This window comes from Schistocerca piceifrons, chromosome 7, assembly GCF_021461385.2.
Source record: "Schistocerca piceifrons isolate TAMUIC-IGC-003096 chromosome 7, iqSchPice1.1, whole genome shotgun sequence".
Taxonomy (NCBI): Eukaryota; Metazoa; Arthropoda; class Insecta; order Orthoptera; family Acrididae; genus Schistocerca; species Schistocerca piceifrons.
In genome coordinates, this window is record NC_060144.1 from 248329578 (window position 1) to 248348469 (window position 18892).

General features: G+C 44.1%; 1 protein-coding gene across 1 annotated transcript in view; it reads left to right on the forward strand.

The window, feature by feature from the left end:
• The first annotated feature begins 8285 nt into the window (after positions 1 to 8285).
• LOC124709143 (furin-like protease 2) overlaps positions 8286 to 18892 on the forward strand; it is a 467447-nt gene continuing 456840 nt past the window's right edge. The window contains exon 1 of the mRNA XM_047240815.1: positions 8286 to 8393. The gene's annotated coding sequence lies outside the window, so the exon portion shown is untranslated. The remainder of the gene's footprint in view (positions 8394 to 18892) is intronic.

Consider the following 18892-nt stretch of genomic DNA (forward strand, 5'->3'; position numbering starts at 1 on the left):
TTATCCATTGAGATAAACTTTTCAACATTTAATACTTGGATACATGAATTCTGATGATGGACTCTAACCTCGACACAGGTGGGTGGCGACGGTAAAACCACGACCAGTAAATATAAGCATAGTTGTTATATTAGAGGAAGAACATGGAAACACAGATTCTAACGCCATTGAGATCGACAAAGAGCACATACAAAGCAAACTAGCAGGCTGCAAAGTATTAAGAAGGAATAAATAGCTGCTGAAGGGAGTGACCTAATGTGGCATCACTACGGAATTTAAGATCGCAATGATGGCCCATCTCACTAAAATCGCAGCGGCCGCACAGGCTGGAGAATCTTGAGTTCAGGTTTCTACCTATGCTCCGTGCTTAACTAAAAACATGCTTCCGTGCATTCGCAAGGCTCGCCTCATCAGGCCTCCAGCAATACGTCTTTCCTCAGTGATCTCCCAGCAGCAAGCCTTTACTCCTCCATCTCGTAGCAGCAAGTTATTACTCTTCAGAAGCGTAGTGTGAAGTGTACTTTCCAATCGCATAATGGGAAGCACCCTGTTTTTGTACGTTGTCTAACTTCGCTGTTTTTCACCAGAGCAGGACAGTTGTGGCACCTATTAAGAGTTTCATCCCATAAAACTCCAGTAAAGATGTTAAACAATCTCCTGATCTTGTGGATTTACACTATGTTCGATCATTAGTACCGTGGTTGGGTTGGCGGGCAGAAAATCTATCCCACTCCGTGAAACAGAACTACGAGACGGCCAACACGTAGGCACGGACGAGAATGTTTGCTCCACGTAAAATAACAGTAAGAACCAGTGGGTTCTGAAATTTAAACCGAATGTTATTTTGCTCCTGAGGTAACGGCGATTCGCACAAAAACCTGTAAGCGAGCGACACTGGCTAGAGAGTCCTTATCTTCCTATAAGGCTTGTACGAACAATTTTGAATTTTTTACTGCAGGAAACTGACTTCTCTTGTCTGTAGGCTGAGTGGACGCGAATGTCAGTGTGGCTACCTAAGGTTGCGATTCAGCTTGGTCTCTGAAGATTTTTACGGTAGTCAATTCCTCTCAAAAAGTCGCGTATCTTAAGATAGCCAGCTTTATCTCACGAGGCCTTTCACATTACTAAAAAAATACAAATGAAAAGAAGGTAGTGAAAGGGACGGTTACAGGAGGTACTGAATCTCAGCTGCATTTAATGTGTAGCGACAGTGACCCACTGCTTTATCAAGGGAGGTGAGCAATCAGAATGTTCTGAAACAGTTTCAGAGTAAACTGGCTACGTACCCGAACAATGTACTATGGCGGAGGGGGTGTTTTTCGTAGTAATGTTGTTATCCTCATGTTGCACTTAAGAAAACGTTAATTGCGGAAGCATATAAAGACATTTCACAGCACTGTGCATTGTGTACAGAAGAGGAACAGTTCGGAGACAGTGACTGTATCATCACGACAATCCACCATGCCGTAAAGCAGATTAGTGAGTCAATGGTTTCGGAAAGATAAAATTCGTGAAGTGGACTGGGTTTCTCAGAATCCTGTCCTGAACCCAATGGAGTACCTATGGGATGAGTTATAACGTAGATTTCAAACGTCAGTACCTCACCTGGTTTCGTCTCTTGATGAAGAATGAGTTATCATTCTTGCATTGACATTCGGACACTCCTTGAAATTATCCCTAGGAAACTTAGAGGCGCCGTGAGGCGAAGGGTATACACACCACATATTAATGTCCACTAACAGGTGTCCGAATGATTATCTACTACTGTACCTGTGAGTCGCGGTGTAGATAATAATATAGCGCGTTTGTGTACAGGGTGTAGCAGAAACAATGACTCATTGTAAATACATTAGAAGAATTAGAATTATCTATAATTAATCAAGTGAAGATGTGAAGTCCTCATACAGTCATCTGCGAATGTATTTGGCACTTCATTAATTGTTGAAACTTGTCAGAGACCCATTAACAGCGCAGGGACCCATTCGGCCTGTTTAGTCACCAGCACGCCGGTCGCCGTAATACCAGTCGGCGCTTCAGATCCTCGACATAACTACTCAACTACTCTGGGGAACCTTCACCCGATGCTTCTGATATTGCTGTGATCCACGAGATTCCCAGTGGGCCGATCTTGTCCAGCTAGGATGGTTGTTATCGAATTCTGTACACGAATTTCTCTCTAACCAACCTTGTGCGTTGCTGTGTGAGTGCCAGTGAATAGTTCTCCCGCTTCTTGGAACTTCCGCACCTACATTTTCGAAGCTTACGGAGTTTATTTAAGACGCTCACCAGTGGTGTGAAACAACCTTTTAGTTGGGCGATAGCCGTTGGGATCAGTCACTTTAGTTTATAACTGCATCTTGGAACATCGTAATTCTCGTCAGGAAAGAAATGATTATTTAAATGCATCAGAGGATGCACCTGTAAGATGCAAAACCTGTCGTGAGTCTCAGAATGGATTACGGATTGCAGCCAACAGCTAATGCTGTCATACGGACACTCATTCATTTTAATTCTAAAATGTTAATAACACGTTGGGTAATATTATGGCATGAAACTTCCAATTCCATCAATCATGTAATATGCGAGGGTTGGAACTTAAATAGTGGCAACTATTTATTCGCAACGGATACAAGAGTTCCATGTTTGCACCTGTTACTGTCCTTCAAAGTAGTCACTTGCGTTATGTAGAACCCGTTAACAGCGATGTGGAAGGCGTAGTATACCGTTAGCATAGCCTGTTCTGTTGATAGTGTGAATGGAGCGGTCTACTGCCTGTCTAATCTCTGGAACAGTTCTGAAGCGAATGCCATCATCAATGCACAATATTACTGTTTGTTTTTGGAGCATCGCCTGCGACCAGCTTTGTGAAAGAAGCGGCTACCCTTTCTGCGCAACCAACCCATCATTTTGCACGACATTGCGCGGGCTCATACAGCGCAAGCTGTGGCTGCTGTGTTCGATCGATGGGACTTGGAAGTACTGTACCATCCACCATACTCCCCGGACTTAAGTCCTTCTGACTTTGATTTGATTCCGAAGATGAAGGAACCACTTCGTGGCATTCGCTTCAGGACTGTTCCAGAGAGTCAACAGGCAGTAGATCGCTCCATTCGCACCATCAACAGAACAGGCTCTGATAACGGTATACTACGCCTTCCACATCGCCGGCAACGGGTTCTACACGACGCTGGTGACTAATTTGAAGGACAGTAATGGGTGCAAACACGTAACTCTTTCGTATCGGTTGTGAATAAATGCCACTATTCAAGTTCCAACTTTCGTATATTTGCTTCTTGATAAGTCTTTTCTGAAGATATTTCTGTGGACTGTAGCCCGTTAGGGAACTGTAACTTGGAAGATAAATAGTACAGATAAGAACAGTTTGAAATGTGCTGCAGCAGAATTCTGAAGACTGAGATTAGATTCGTTGAACGTTGGAAGGGTACTGAATCGAATAGACGAAAATAATTTATGGGCCAGTTAAACTAAAAGAAGGATAAAGTGATAATACACATGCTGAGGCGTTGATGAGCACTCGTGTGTTGTGAGGAAAGGAAGCGTCTCTCTCTCTCTCTCTCTCTCTCTCTCTCTCTCTCTCTCTCTCTCTCTCTCTCTCTCTCTCTCTCTCCCTCTCCCTCCCTCCCTCCCTCTCCCTCCCCCCCTCCCCCCCTTTGGAATCCGGAGTACAGATCTTTTATTCATTGCAAAATTCTCAAATGCTTCCAGAAGTGATACCCCTTAACTGAGATACATTCTTCGTTAAGTCAGTTCTCTCATTGACCGATAAAAGTGAGACCATATTATGACTTAAAAAACTGCTGTGTCATTTATGTTTGTTCGGCAATTTTAGAGGCTTGCTTCCCAGTCACCTCCTTGATAAATTTCTGCGTCTGCCTTTGGTGTGGGGAGCTGCATCACACCAGTATTCGCACAGAAGACGAAAACAACAGTAGCAACTCTGTCACTACTACACATCTCCCAGTATGTTACGGGAATTTTGGAAGCCAAACATGTGTCATTGCGCCACCAAATTTCATATCTGATTCAGGGGATACACAGACCGCGTCGAAGAATGCATTTGATGTGAAAATGCAGCAATTATTTGAGCTGAAATACGCCTGGTAATAGTAGAAAATTAGTGCCGATAAATGAGGGCTGCGCTGTGAGCAAGCTGGTGACGTAACTGGTGGTGAGGGCTGACCGTATTCTGGTGTGGCGACCGCACGAGTTCTGTTTTTTAGGGAAGGCACAGCTCGCTGCCGGCCGGACGTGCTGCGGCCGTGTTGCGGGTTGCCTACATGCCGGGCGCTGCGGTACACCGCAGCCGCAGCCGTTGCTGACTGTCCAGTGCTCGCCGCTTGTGCGTTTCACCACCGCGCAAAGTAACGACCAGCCACTCCGATGCAACAAAAAGTACTCTGCCGTTAGTGCACACTTGCGTTACCTGCGCTGTACAAATTTATTTAGCTGTAGAATTGTCAACTACATAAGACTTCGTTTCTGTCGCCTAAGAAGTACAAGGTATCTCAGTTCATCCGGGTAGCTTTCTACTTTTTAACTTCTTTTACTATAGTAACTGTACAGCATTTCCTACTGGGGAAGGAATAGCGGCAAAAGTAGACAGTGTTCGTTGAATTCAGCCAATCGCCATACGCAGAGTCTGGCACGAAGTCGGTTAACTAAGTCAACTCTGAGTTCTACAGCAATGCATTGCCTCCATTTCTGAGTGTAAGGTGGCAGTGTCGAAGGACAAAAAGTTAGATGCAATAAGGCTAGCCACTTGGGAGGCCACTGGATGAACAAATACGGACTCTTCGGAGTCCGTTGAAGGTATTTGCAAACATTCCAGGATGATGCTCATACGTAGATCTTAATGGAGTAAAGAACGGTGGGATTTCTTGTAACGCAACGAGAGGTGAATAGGAGGGACTACGTGGATTATCCTTCACAACACTGATCGGAAAAAGTGTTCCGTAATAATTATCAGTAAATGTCAGCAGTGATGATCACACCTCAGGGAAGCAATTCGTAGTACACCGAACCGTCGCTGCTCCGTCAAATGTAAAACATTCTTTTGTAGTTGCGTGCAGTTCTTCGTATGGGGAGTTGCTGCTTTAAGTGGGCTCAACCATTCCTTTCCTTCACATATTTTAGCGTAAAGGCACCATTTCTAGTCAGCAGTAACGATACAGTATAGGGAGGTGGGTGTTGTTCATGATACAATTGATGACGAGCAGAGATGCACTTTGTGTGACTTTGGCTTAGAGCATACGGTACCCATACACCAGATTCTTGAATCTCTGCACCCAAGTGTCGCACCATGGTGGAATGATCACGGTTCATCACATTTGCCAGTTCTGGAGTACGCTGAGGTGGGTCGCCGCGGATTAGTGAGTTTAAACGATCTTCATCAAACCTCAGATGTCTTACTGAACTAGTATTCACTAAGATCAAAACAAACCTCCTTAAAACGAGAAAAAAATTTCCTTGACGAGCTCTGTCCAGTGGCATCATCCCCATACACGGCGCAAGTGTTTCTGTCTGCCGCCACCACTGTGACCCCTCTGTCGAAGTTAAACAGAAGAATATGTCGGAAATACTCTGATTGCTCCACCTGCCGCTCTATTTTCTAGCGCCAACGCCTCACTATCACCAAACGACAGAATCAGAGTGAAGTACAAAAAATAATGAAACATCGATCAATAAAACCATAGCAGTCGGAATACCACCACTGAAAACAGAAACGCTACGAACTAAGACACCAACCTAATAGATGTCCGTCCCATGTAATCGGAACATGGACCCTCGTACGCTGTTCAGAAGGCAGTGGAGGCATATCGATATCGTAAAGAATTTAATAAGCATGTAACGTTTCGGTGTTGGGGACGGAATAGATCCCCATTACGACAGGTACCAGTGGTGCGCGGACGTCGGTGCCAGCCACGGTAAGCTGATAACCGGTAGTGGAGGAGGTGGCATAGCGACAGCGAGCGCCACACGTCTGCTCCGGAAACCCACCCCGCGTTTGTGCCTCGGCCTGGCGGGGCCGACGTGTAAGCGGCACCGTTATGGTTTCCTCCTCTCTCTCCCCCCCCCCCCCCCCCCCCCATCCCGACGAAATTGGATTTCTATTCACTTTGCCAGGAAAGCACCCCACTTCCGTCACTCGATTGTGGTCGGGAAACCAATTTATATTTGCTACCCTGGTCTGCCCTCACGTGACGGCAGGAGGCGCTCGGCGCGCCGTGGCGGCGGCTTCTGCCGTTCCGGTCGCCGCTTTATATAAACATCGGTTTCAATTTCCCGCCTCTTCGGCTGCTGTTCGCCCTGTCCCGCTCCCGTGACGTCTCGCCTCCGTTTCTCGTAAGATCGTCCGTGCCCCGCGGAGCGTCGCACCCCGCTTCCCGGATCGCATTCCGCATCGGATGGTTGTATCCGTCTTCGGTAATGGAGTCTTGTACCATCAGCAAGAGCGACTGACGTAGTTAATTCCTAAACGTCATGTTGCTTTGCATGTAGGTTCCCTGAGCTGAACGGTATTTCTCCTCACCAGTGCACTTGATACTAGAACCAACAGACGTGCATAGGATTTGTTGATCTAAAAAAATAGTTCCACAAAGTAAAGTGGTGCAGTATGTTCGAAAGTCCGGAAAGTAGGGTTAAGCTACAGGGAGAACCAGTAAATATAGGGTGATTTTTATTATTCGAAAACGCCCGAAGCTACGTAGTTGACGCTGAGGCAACATAATACAGATGGTGCCGCAAACGTCGGGAATACCCAAAAAATTGATGACAGGTGACAGTTCCTACTTTCGCTGGTACGGATCAGTGTTACACATAGCGCCGCTAGGCTGCTCTGTTTTCGTAAATGTAAACCGATTCACGTAGTCCTGCATTACCACTCCAACGATCACTACCATATCACATCGGATAGTGCGAGAACGAAAACAAATACCTTACCGGAGCGATGTGTGGCATTGCCCCTTACCATCGAGGGTAGGATCGACAGGCCCAACCTCTGCACGTGCGGCGAGGTACGTCTTCTGGTCACGTCAAGAGTTCAACATTTGTCATCCACTTTAGAGGTATTTCCCGGCATTCGCGACTCCATGTATCTTACATTAAATTTACTTGTCTCAGCCTCGTCTACGTTGCCTCGGGATTTTCTAAACGTTAAGACCAACCTTGTATACAATAAATACAAGAACTAAGAGAGGGAAAAATAATAATTTAAGGCTAAGAATGAAATTATCGGATTGGAACGGGGGTAAGATCAGAACGTATTCCTTTGCCCCCTTATGTTCAAGGAAGAAGCAATGATGGAAATAAAAGAAAGGTTCGGGAGCGGCATTAAAACTGAAGGTGACAATATCAAAGATAACGCAACTAGCACACAATGCGGATGGTAAGTAAACGGAAGAGAGGACGAAAGTGCTGTCGCAGAAACGGGATAAGCAATAAACTTAATGTTAAAATTGGGGACCACGAGGTCAAGGAATTCTACTATTTTCGAAGCAAAGTAACAAATAACGGACGAAGTAAGGAAGTATCATTGAAAGAACGCTATCGCAAGCAGACAAAGCAGTACTTTTCACAAGACGTCTACTAGTATCTAATATCATCCTTAATTTGAGGAAAAATTTTTGAGACTTCGTTTGTAGCTCAGGATTGTATAGAAGTGAATCATGGACTGTGGGCAAAACCGGATAAGAGATGTGCTGTAGAACAATGTTGAAATCATGTGGACTGGCAAGAGAAGACAAGAGGTTCTTTGTAGAATTGGCGAGGAGAAAATCATCAGGAAAGCATTACAAGAAGAGCGGACAAAAAATAGAGAATACGGTAAGACACAAAGAAATTACTTGCATGATACTTGCAGGGGCTGTAGAGGAGAAAAATGTATGGAGAAACTGAAATTCAGATACGTGTATAGCAAACAAGTAACAATAAATAATTCAGGAAGTAGGATACATGTTCTGGATACATGTTCTATTTTGATATGAAGAGGTCGGAACAGGAGACGAATTAGTGGCAAGCTGCATCAAACTAGTCAGAAGTCTGTAAAACACAACTCTTGAGAAAAGCACTGTGCCGTGTAGTAGGCTCCTCGGTCTGTAACTCTACGTGCTATGGATCAGGTAGCATAGTATCGACTATGGCAACACATACATTCTCGGGTTTTTCTGTTCTGAGTAGCTCCGGTATCTTTTGTGTGCTGATCATGCATTTGTTGTTACTGTTTGTGAGAGACAATTTTCTTAAATTTTCTGTTCTTTCGCTTGTTACAGATCGGAAGTTTGAAAAACTACTTCCTGTTCGAACACCAGCATGTCCACAAGAGATCACTATCATCGAGCGACCAACACCACTCCCTTCTGCAACAAGAAAAACAGGTGAGTGCGGACAGCGCTATGAAGTGCAATTTCCGTCTAAAATAGTTGATCTGAAGTTGAAAACGGCATAATAAGGAACAGCCAGGCTGCTGCTACCATTTTTGTACCAGATTAGTTGGACAGCTTCTTCCGTGGAAAAGGCGAAACCCATGTCTTAAGTATATGCAAAGAAAACCAGTTTCAATAATATTGTCACTACTGTCACATGACTATCGAAGATTTTCGTACTGTTTCGTTGTGAAGCGTTCACTAATATGAATTTTTTGCGTACTCTGCGATACGGTTGTAGGCCGCCGTTAGACCTCGTGGACTGTTCGTACGATTAGAACAGAAAGGCTAAAGAACCTACTTAAATTTCAAGATGATCCAGAGAGACCGAAAGAAGCCACGTAATTAAAATGTACGCCTGAGACTGAGGAATAAATAAGAATTGTTTTGAAGTAGGGAAGTTAAGAGTTAAATGTGGAGACGGTGAATGTCGGTTCAATGTCGGTCCCATTATGCTAGTATACGTGCTAATAAATGTAAGAATGTTTCGTCTCGACGTTCATATAATGAATTTCCGACGTGTTTTTGTTAAAATTGAATGCTAACAAGTACTGTATAAAGTTTTTTATATTTTTTCAGGAACTCCAGAATTCTGTTAAAAATGTACATTACTCTGTTTAAAATCAACTGTAGTTGCTCCGCTATCCCGGTACAGAGTATATGAGAGTTTCAGTTGAGCACCAATATATCTTTCGCTTTCCTTCATATCACTTTGTGAAACGAGGTTTTAACTATCTTCAATCTTTTATGTTTTAGGGGCGCGTTGTATACCTCTGTATGTATCTTGAGCAGACAAATGAAGAGATACAAAGCGTTATACTACAGGGCTCGACGTTGTACGCAGGTGAATAAAGGAGCAGCTTTGGCACTGTAGATTAGCGCCCAGGCGGTGAGGAACGCACGTCTTAATAAAGTTCTGTAGCTGATATAACGAAAACAGGTATCACATTAGCCAGTGGACGAAAGGCAACCTAGCTAAATCATTCAGCGCAGAATTTTTCATGCTTACATAAAGCAGAAGTTGGAGGGGTTAAGAGATCACAGTCTCTCTCAGATAAGCATGTCTGTGAAGGGAGGGAGAGAAGGCTACAGATACTCGTAAAGAGAAATACGTCAACAGTGGTATGAAGTCACAGTCAAAGAAACGTGATGCGGAGTAAATAACTTGCTTCTCCTCAGGAAGAGGTAGCGTTTTTGTAACGTACTGGTTAAGAATGTACGGCGGTAGTTGACACTTTTTTTTACTGACACACATGTCGAACGAAATAATATAAAAAAAACGAAATTCGCAGTCAGAACTGTAAATTTAGCTTTGCTTCGGTCGTTCTATACTGCTCACACGGTGACAATTGTCGTGTGTGGTACCTGTCAAAACCAGATTGCATTCGCATGACAACAGTTCGGCGCGAAAATTACACAGTATTGTATTCGCCTAAAACTTTGTTGCTATGCTTTTCATTATGGAGGATGACGCGCGAGTACCAATTAAAGCTCTGGCACTACACAAAGGCCAGCATTATAACAGGCAAACCCTATTTCACTGTATTGAAATAACCGTTTCCTTTGATTTTGCAGTTGCAGTGCTTGCCTCTGACAGCTATTTGTTATGTGCTTATGTTGTATTGGTGACCTCATGGTCTGTAGTGGCTTAGTATGTACTGAAAACAATCTTGTATTGTGATGTATTCTCTCTCTGTCTCCTAATTTTTAAACATGAGAAATTGTGGAAGATATCCTTTCAGTAGAACGCTGTGAAAGTCATGTTACTGTTACCTTAGAAAGACCAAGGAAGTGTGACACGCTGTAGTGCGGTCGAACCACGGAGGAAGGCCTTAACAAATAGTCGTGTCCAGGAAGTGTAAGTCGTACTTCGTAAACCCGAAGGTCCAAGGTTCGGTCAACACTCAGGTGTGTGACCTTTTCTATCACTTGTTTCTTCTTTCACCTCTGGTAGATTCAGAAAATGACGAATTACATCTCGCTTCAGAGTCTTCTCTAACTAACTTGAGAGGTCGGAGAAAGGATAGGGCGTACAAGCTCCAGTATGACTTCCGGCGAAGTATCATGCTGGTAAACCAGATTCACGCGTGAGGACTAACGAGATGTCATTATGATGATGCGGACGTTAACAGTGAAAGAGTTTCTAAATATTCTTCCATATAAATTTGGGTACAGTTCGCGTGTTAAATTTAACTTTTGAGGCGTTCATGTTCTCGCCTGACATCATCCAAATGAATGCCAGTAATGTTCTTTAATAAGTTAGTGGGAGATTATTTCCAAAAGTTGAAGTACTCTAAATTGCATTTGATGTGATGTGCGTGTGTTGTTGTCGTCGTCTTATTCCGAAGTTTGCTTTCCTGCTGCTCTCAAAGCTTGTTTGTCCTCTGCAAGCCTAATTCATCTCTACATAACAGTCGTATGAACATGACTGCTGTAGTATTGCGTAGGTCCCCCTTCAAAACGTTTTCCTCCAATATCTTCCTCCATTTTGGGTGTGGGTGGGGTGGGGGGAGCTCTTCCTTGATGATGCGTCAGGAAGTTTCCTGTCAACCGATCCCTTCTTTCAGCTAAGTTCTTCCATAAATTTCTTTTTCCCCGATTAGATTTAGTACCACCTCATTAGACGTGTGATAGAGCCATCTGAACTTCAGCATTTTTTTTTCTAGCACTACATTTCAGCACCTGCAGCAACACCATGGATTCTTGTTAAACATGAGCAGTGCGCCGTGATGTACATTCCAGCGCTCTCTCTCTCTCTCTCTCTCTCTCTCTCTCTCTCTCTCTCTCTCTCTCTCTCTCTCTCTCTCTCACACACACACACCATACTATACTTGCAAACTTGAGACACTTAACATGGGTTAGCATTGGCTTAACGATGTTTACTTAACGAAACATCACTGCGAAACATCTCAAGAACACAAATTTAAAATCCTTAAGGGCTTTATTGATTGTTCTGTCAACAGTTGCAGTGTTTATTAGGCGACTAGTTTCAAATTTTAAAGGTCCATTTTCAAACGTGGCCAACTGAGACTGCACTGACAGTGCCTGACCTTAATAATAAACATTGAGGGACAACACATGCTCTGTAAATGTTTCAGGATGAATGCCGCAATCCACATATGCCTGTTACCAAGTTAATTTGACTTGCATTACTGATTTTGGCAATAACGAAGTATAACAGCATCAAAATTAACCTATGTTTCAGCACAAAAAAATTGTGTAAAGCAATTTACTGTAACATGTAAGCAATATTGAGGATGACCTCTAAAATTGCTACTATCACCGTGTCACGTAAATTCACGTAAACTATGCTAAGGGACACAAGTTAACATTGTTTATTTGCGTCAATAAATAGTGACATCCACTTCGTTAACAACAGTTTTCGTTGCGGATTTGCGTTCGGGAGAGTATTCAGCATATTTATCTGAGTCATAGTACAAATATTACCTGAAAAGCATTTTCCTGGCGCATTCACTGCACGCATTACTACTGCTGGCAACCATGTTTTTCGCTGCTTGTCATTGTTTACATGCATACATCCTGACAAATTTGCCATTAGCGTTAGTCTGAAATTAGATACAGGCTCCCAGTTCTCAGTTCATCGTGGAACTGTCAACTAATATGAATAAAGGATACTTCTTACTGTGTTTTACATGCAATAACGTTGTCTCACATTAAGTGCTCTATTCCAGTGTTTACAGCCGAGGGCCTCTCATTTGCCATACATTTTTTACCCTAGAAGTCCGTATCACGTCATCTGCTTTCAATCTCTTTGGACTCCTTTGATGCAGGTATGTAACATGCCATACTTTAGCAAAGTCCACCTGAAAGCTCTTTTTGCGGAATTGCAAAACTTCGACGTTAATTAGAATTTAAAGTCTGCGTGCAGAAAAATTATCTTAAAGAGCTCTTCATTCTTGTCTAAATCGCGTAAATTGTCCAAGAGTAACCGTAGGATGGCTAGCACTAAGTGATGCTGTGTCGTTTCTGGGGGACGTCCAAATGTCAGGTCAAGGAGTTCAGTGTGTTTTTCCCACGTCTGTTTCTGCGATCACTGCGTCTCACAAGGGCGACATTTTACGTCCTCTTTTCTTCCTGTCTGTCGGAAGGAAAGGACGACGGACTCTGGGCCCTCTAATGGTCGAGGGGATGAGAGACCACTGTTTGATGCGAACACGATTCGGGAGGAGACGGCCGAACGGCCCCAAAGACAAGAAAATGTTTATCGGCGGCAAAAACTTGTGTAACGATGCCCGGCGTGGCCTGAGAGCGCTGGCCAGATGAGCGAAGGGCGGCAGTTCCGCCGAGGACAGAGTTGCGCGCCCTGCGCCCTTCCCAACCCCCCCATCCGCAACCAACTCCCCACCCCCACCCCTCCCCGTTCCGCCCACCATCCGGGGGCGCGCGTAATGACCCGACCTGCCTGATTGCCACTATCGAAAACCGTTCCGCTGCTCTTGGGCCTCCGTCTGCCCTCGCCTCCGCTCGTAAATAACCTTTCGCTACCATCCTCGGTCGGAGGCGCATCCGGCAGTTGTAGTCAGCAGAGCTCATGAAGACCGATGCCGATGCGCCTTTCAGCCCATTACACGACTATGCAACTACCACTGGTATCAGTTTCTTTCAGGGCTTTGAGGTGCAAGGGCTGCCTTTGCCGTAGTCCATGCCCGCCATATTACACAATGCGCAAAGCTGTGTGTCACATCCATGCACACTGAATAAGTGATGTGCGTAAATGACGGTACTATTTTAGATCATTCTTTTGGCTTTCGTCCTGCATGCCATACAGCCATCTGTGTGTTTTTAGTAATTCTCTGGGATTTTGCAGGATAAGGCAGTGGCTCGAAAAACTAACAAAGGTTATATTTAAACAAACCTTCCGTAGTCCGTTATATACATAAAGAAGAGTGTATTCATTTACGTTCAGTAACTTCTCCCAATCTCGTAGATTGATTTCAACCATATGTGACAGAAAAACAGCAGCCCTCACAAGCTTTAGAACTGTGGGTTTTGTATCCTCATAACTCCAATGGGAACAGAGGTACAGTCGAAAACGTGTTTTTTTTTTTTCAGTCTCTGGAGTACAGGCTGCCCTCATGGCAAGCATATTGTGTGGGAACAGTATTGGCCTGCCAGATCAACGTTTTTTGCAGGGCAGCTACTTCGTAGGCCCTGAGAGGTAGGTTCCCTGCATGACAAGCATGTTGGGTTATAGTATTGTCAGCTTGCTATGTAGACGGGCTTCACGTGGTGACCTGCACGTCAGGTGTAAATAAATGATTTTTCAAGCCCCTGATGTGTAGCGTTCACTGCATGACATGTGTTGTGGGAGTAGTATCGGCCTGCTTTTATTGAACGGTGTTTCTTGAACTGTAGATACTGAAGAGCATGTCTGAGTACGCATTGAGATGTATAAAGGAGGGATTGGCCAGAGTGAGGGAAGGAGGAAACTGACAGTGAGAGTAGATGAGGGGAGATGTGTAAGGTGGGTGGAAGGTGAAGAGGGGTTGTGGGCAGATAGAAAAGGAAGAGGCAGAGGAAAATATGTTCAGAGAGAGGGGAGGTTGGAAGATACAGGCAGAGAGGAAAGGTTTGAGTAAATGGACAAAGAGAGGAAGAGGAGGGGACAAAGCAACAGAGTGTAGGAGGAGGAGATACGTTCAGTATATGTGTTCAATGGATACTTCGAGTAAGTTGTCAGTACTGGTTGATAATATTTGATAAACTGGTGAAAGAAATTTGTTTCCTGTTTTGGGTACTGCCTGGATGCAAAGAAAATGTTAGTCCTATTTCCTGTTGTTGAACCCGTCTCACATGGAGTAAGATTCGCGGTGTTCTTAAGACTCCCAAGTAGATATCGTTGACTGCTAGATGGCTTCCCTGCTGTAACCTGTTTACGCGTGATGCACCGTGCGGTCCCCATGGAACAGTTCAGAGTGCTACCTGCGCTGGTCAGTTAAGATTTCTATCAGCATCTGACGGGCCTCGCCGCAAGCGTGACTATAGCAGACACGGCTGGCAATTTCTTGGCTGAAACATAACTTCAGTGTGTCTTTCAGCTCCAAAATGGAGCAAAGAAAGCATTAATACTTCAATTGAAGGAAATAGAGAAGAGTCGTTCCTATATGCTGCCAACTCTGTTATTCTAACAAACAGCTGTACTTGAAGCGGACATTTTGCCATGATAAAGTATGCAGCTGACGTAGCACTTCGTGACAGTTTCAGCTTCGTTCAGCTGCAGTTCACATGGCTCTGAGCACTATGGGACTTAAAATCTGAGGTCATCAGTCCCCTAGAACTTAGAACTACTTAAACCTAACTAACCTAAGGACATCACACAGATCCATGCCCGAGGGAGGATTCGAACCTGCGACCGTAGCGGTCGCGCGGTTCCGGACTGAGGTGCCTAGAACCGCTCTGCCACCCTGCAGAGCGTGTGGCCCTATCTCGTGCACTTCACTATATCCGTTCATGTCCCGAGGAATCGTTTCTTCTGTGTACTGACTCCTTCAGTAGCCTACAAGCTATAGACCAGTGCTACCCTCGCCATACTTTGATTGCGTCCATCCAGGAGTCCATCTATGCCCTGGACCGTTCCCGTCATTGATTGTGTTTGTGTGGACCCCAGGACACGTCGACGTCCTAGGTAACGAACTTGCCGACAGGCTGGCCAAACAGGCTACACGGAAACTGCTTTTGGAGATGGGCATCTCTGAACCTGACTTGTGTTCTGACTTGCGCCGCAGGGTTTTTTTTGGCTTTGGGAGACGGAATGGCGTAACAGTACGCACAACAAACTGCATGTCATTAAGGAGACTAAGATTGTGTGGAAGTCTTCCATGCGGTCCTCCCGTAGGGACTCAGTTGTCGTCTGCCGGCTCCACATTGGCGACGCTTGGGCGACACACGGTTACCTCCTGCGCCGTGAAGACCCATCTCAGTGTTGGTGCGGCGCCCGGTTGACAGTGGCACATATTCTGGTGCACTGTCCCACTTTGATTGCCCAGCGACGAAATCTTGGATTACCGGACTCGTTGCCAGTAATTTCAGCTAGTGCTTTTAGGGTGGAGGATTTAATGTGTTGCAGAGTGGCTGGCTTTTCCTTTTTATTCTCGTGGTCGGCCAGCCACTGTAATCTGCTTTCTTGTTTAACTGTCTTCTGTTCATAGCGTCTCTCTGTTGTTTCCTTGTAATCTTCTGTTCCTTTTAGTGTTCGTTGCCTTTCCTTCGTTCTTGTGGTTTTTCCTTTCTTTCCATTTTGTATTACATGTCTCGTCTGTTTTATTCTCACACTACTGGCATTGCTTTATTACGAACAAGGGACCGATAACCTCGTAGTTTGGTCCCTTCTCCCCTCTTTTAAACCAACCAACCACTCCCCACCCCCTTCCCTCTCCCTCCCCCCCCTTCTCGCTCTCCCCGTGAGGTCTGCGTCACGTTCCGCGGTCAACCGCTGTCACGTGCGCCCCGCCAGACATCTGCGGGCACGGCAACTGCCCTCGGGTTGTCTGGCTGAACAGCCGAGCGCCTCGGTTCTACTGTGCTATTATTAATATGTAAGTTACTGTGTGTACCAGCGTCCTGTCACAGATGCTGTGATACCATTATTCCTTTGCGATCTAAGCGTAAACTTTGTTCTGCAAAGAACAAGTATTGTAACAGCTTCCAGTTACCATATCCATGAAATTTCTACATACATGGTATGCATTCGATGAAATTACACAGACATCCACAAAGTGTTAAATTGCAAGAAATAAATTGGGAGACAACAAGGAAAAACGGGGTAAATTCGTGTTAATAAATTAAAAAAAAACACTGAAACTGAATAATTCAAACACCAGTTTACTGTTCCAGTAACCTCATTTTATCTTTTCTAGTATATGGTTGTGCAAGCACTTGTACTCCATATATTAGTTACAGAAGAATTGTTGTAATATCCCTTTCCAGCCTGAGAGAAAATTTCTTAGAAGTTTATCTGATGGCTACCAGTTTCTGTACTTCATGACCTCTGGAATTGGGCAAAAATAGTGAAAAAATTCTCATGGTGATAGTTTGTTAAAGAAGTCACTAGCACCGATCGTGCTACTCAAAACGCATACATTTATAGTATCCAAAAGGCACTTGACGCATGTGTTTGGATAGCTTCAGGAGTTAAACGAAACATTCTCAGTCTAAGATAAAGCAGGAATTATCTTAAACTAACGGAATATAAGAAAACATATTGTATTTAGCTCAATGACGCATTCCTTTGTATTCTCGTTAAAGTTTGAAATGATCTGTTGCTCTCTGGTGGTCACAATACTGGAAAAAAAACAGAAGCTGTGAACTTGCATAATCGTTGCAGTTCGGAGTTACACAGGCAAGCTATGAAGCTGAGCCACAACAAACTTAAAATAGAATCCGCACAATAATGCAGGCCAGGGTGGAAAGGGATATAAAGCTCAACACAAACTTGTGCAACAAGATTCTTCTCAGATGGAAGAGGCATTGTGCCAAATTACATGTACAAAATAAATGATGTCCATTCTGGGGTTTTGTGTAGTTACTGCGCTCGAACATTATGGGTTACCTCGAACAAACACAACTAGCTATTTGTTCTCACGAAGTAATGAGTGCTATCCACAGGGAATTTCAAATTGGTTGCATATTTTTAAACTTAGAGTAGGCTTTTGGCACCGTGCGGCCCAATCGACTTTTAATCAAATTGCGTGCCTATGGAGTATAGTATGTTGCGCGGCTGGATTCGTGATTTCCTGTCACGAAGAACACAGTTCATAGCAACTGACGGAAAGTCATCGAGTAAAACAGTAGCAATAACAGGCGTCCCCAAGAAAGTGTTCCTGATCTATATAAACGATTTAGGAGACGATCTGAATAGCTTGCAGATGATGCTGACATTAGCCGTCATGTGAAGTCATCAGATAATAAAAAAAAATTGGAGAACGGTTTAGACAACATATCTGTGTGGTGCGAAAAGCGGAAATTGACTCCAAATAATGAAAGGTGTGAAGCCATCCACACGAATACCAAGAGGAATCGCTAAATTTTGGTTAGATGATAAATCACACAAATCTGAAGGCTGTAAATTCAACTAAAGACTAAAGGGTTACAGTTATGGATAACTCAAGTTTGAACAATCACATAGATGATGATGATGAGGGGGAAAAAAACCAAAGACTGAGATTTATTGGCAGAACACTGAGAAAATGAAGCAGGTCGACAATGATGCTGCTTACACTCCGGTTGTCCCCACTCCCCTGGAGTACTGCTGTACGGTGTGGGACCCGCATCAGATAGGATTGACGGAGGATATCGATGAAGTTCAAAGAAATGAAATTCGTGTTGTATTATTGCGAAATAGGGAGAGACTGCCATTGACAGGATACGCGAATCAGGGTGGTTGTTGTTGTGGTCTTCAGTCCTGAGACTAGTTTGATGCAGCTCTCCATGCTACTCTATCCTGTGCAAGCTTCCTCATCTCCCAGTACCTGCTGCAACCTAAATCCTTCTGAATCTGTTTGGTGTATTCATCTCTTGGTCTCCCTCTACGATTTTTACCCTCCACGCAGCCCTCCAATACTAAATTGGTGATCCCTCGATGTCTCAGAACATGTCCTACCAACCGATCCCTTCTTCTAGTCAAGTTGTGCCACAAACTTCTCTTCTCCCCAACCCTGTTCAATACCTCCTCATTAGTTATGTGATCTACCCACCTTATCTTCAGCATTCTTCTGTAGCACCACATTTCGAAAGCTTCTATTCTCTTCTTGTGTAAGCTATTTATCGTCCACGTTTCACTTCCATACATGGCTACACTCCATACAAATACTTACAGAAACGACTTCCTTACACTTAAATCAATACTCGATGTTAACAAATTTGTCTTCTTCAGAAAGGCTTTCCTTGCCATTGCCAGTCCACATTTTACATCCTCTCTACTTCGGCCATCATCAGTTATTTTGCTCCCCAAATAGCAAAACTCGTTTACTACTTTAAGTGTCTCATTTCCTAATCTAATTCCCTCAGAATCACCCGACTTAATTCGACTACATTCCATTATCCTAGTTTTGCTTTTGTTGATGTTCATCTTATATCCTCCTTCCAAGACACTGTCCATTCCGTTCAACTGCTCTTCCAAGTCCTTTGCTGTCTCTGACAGAATTACAATGTCATCGGCGAACCTCTAAGTTCTTATTTCTTCTCCATGGATTTTGATACCTACTCTGAATTTTTCTTTTGTTTCCTTTATTGCTGGCTCAATATACAGATTGAATAACATCGGGGATAGGCTACAACCCTGTCTCACTCCCTTCCCAACCACTGCTTCCCTTTCATACCCCTCGACTCTTATAACTGCCATCTGCTTTCTGTACAAATTGTAAATAGCCTTTCGCTCTCTGTATTTTATCCCTGCCGTCTTCAGAATTTGAAAGAGAGTATTCCAATAAACA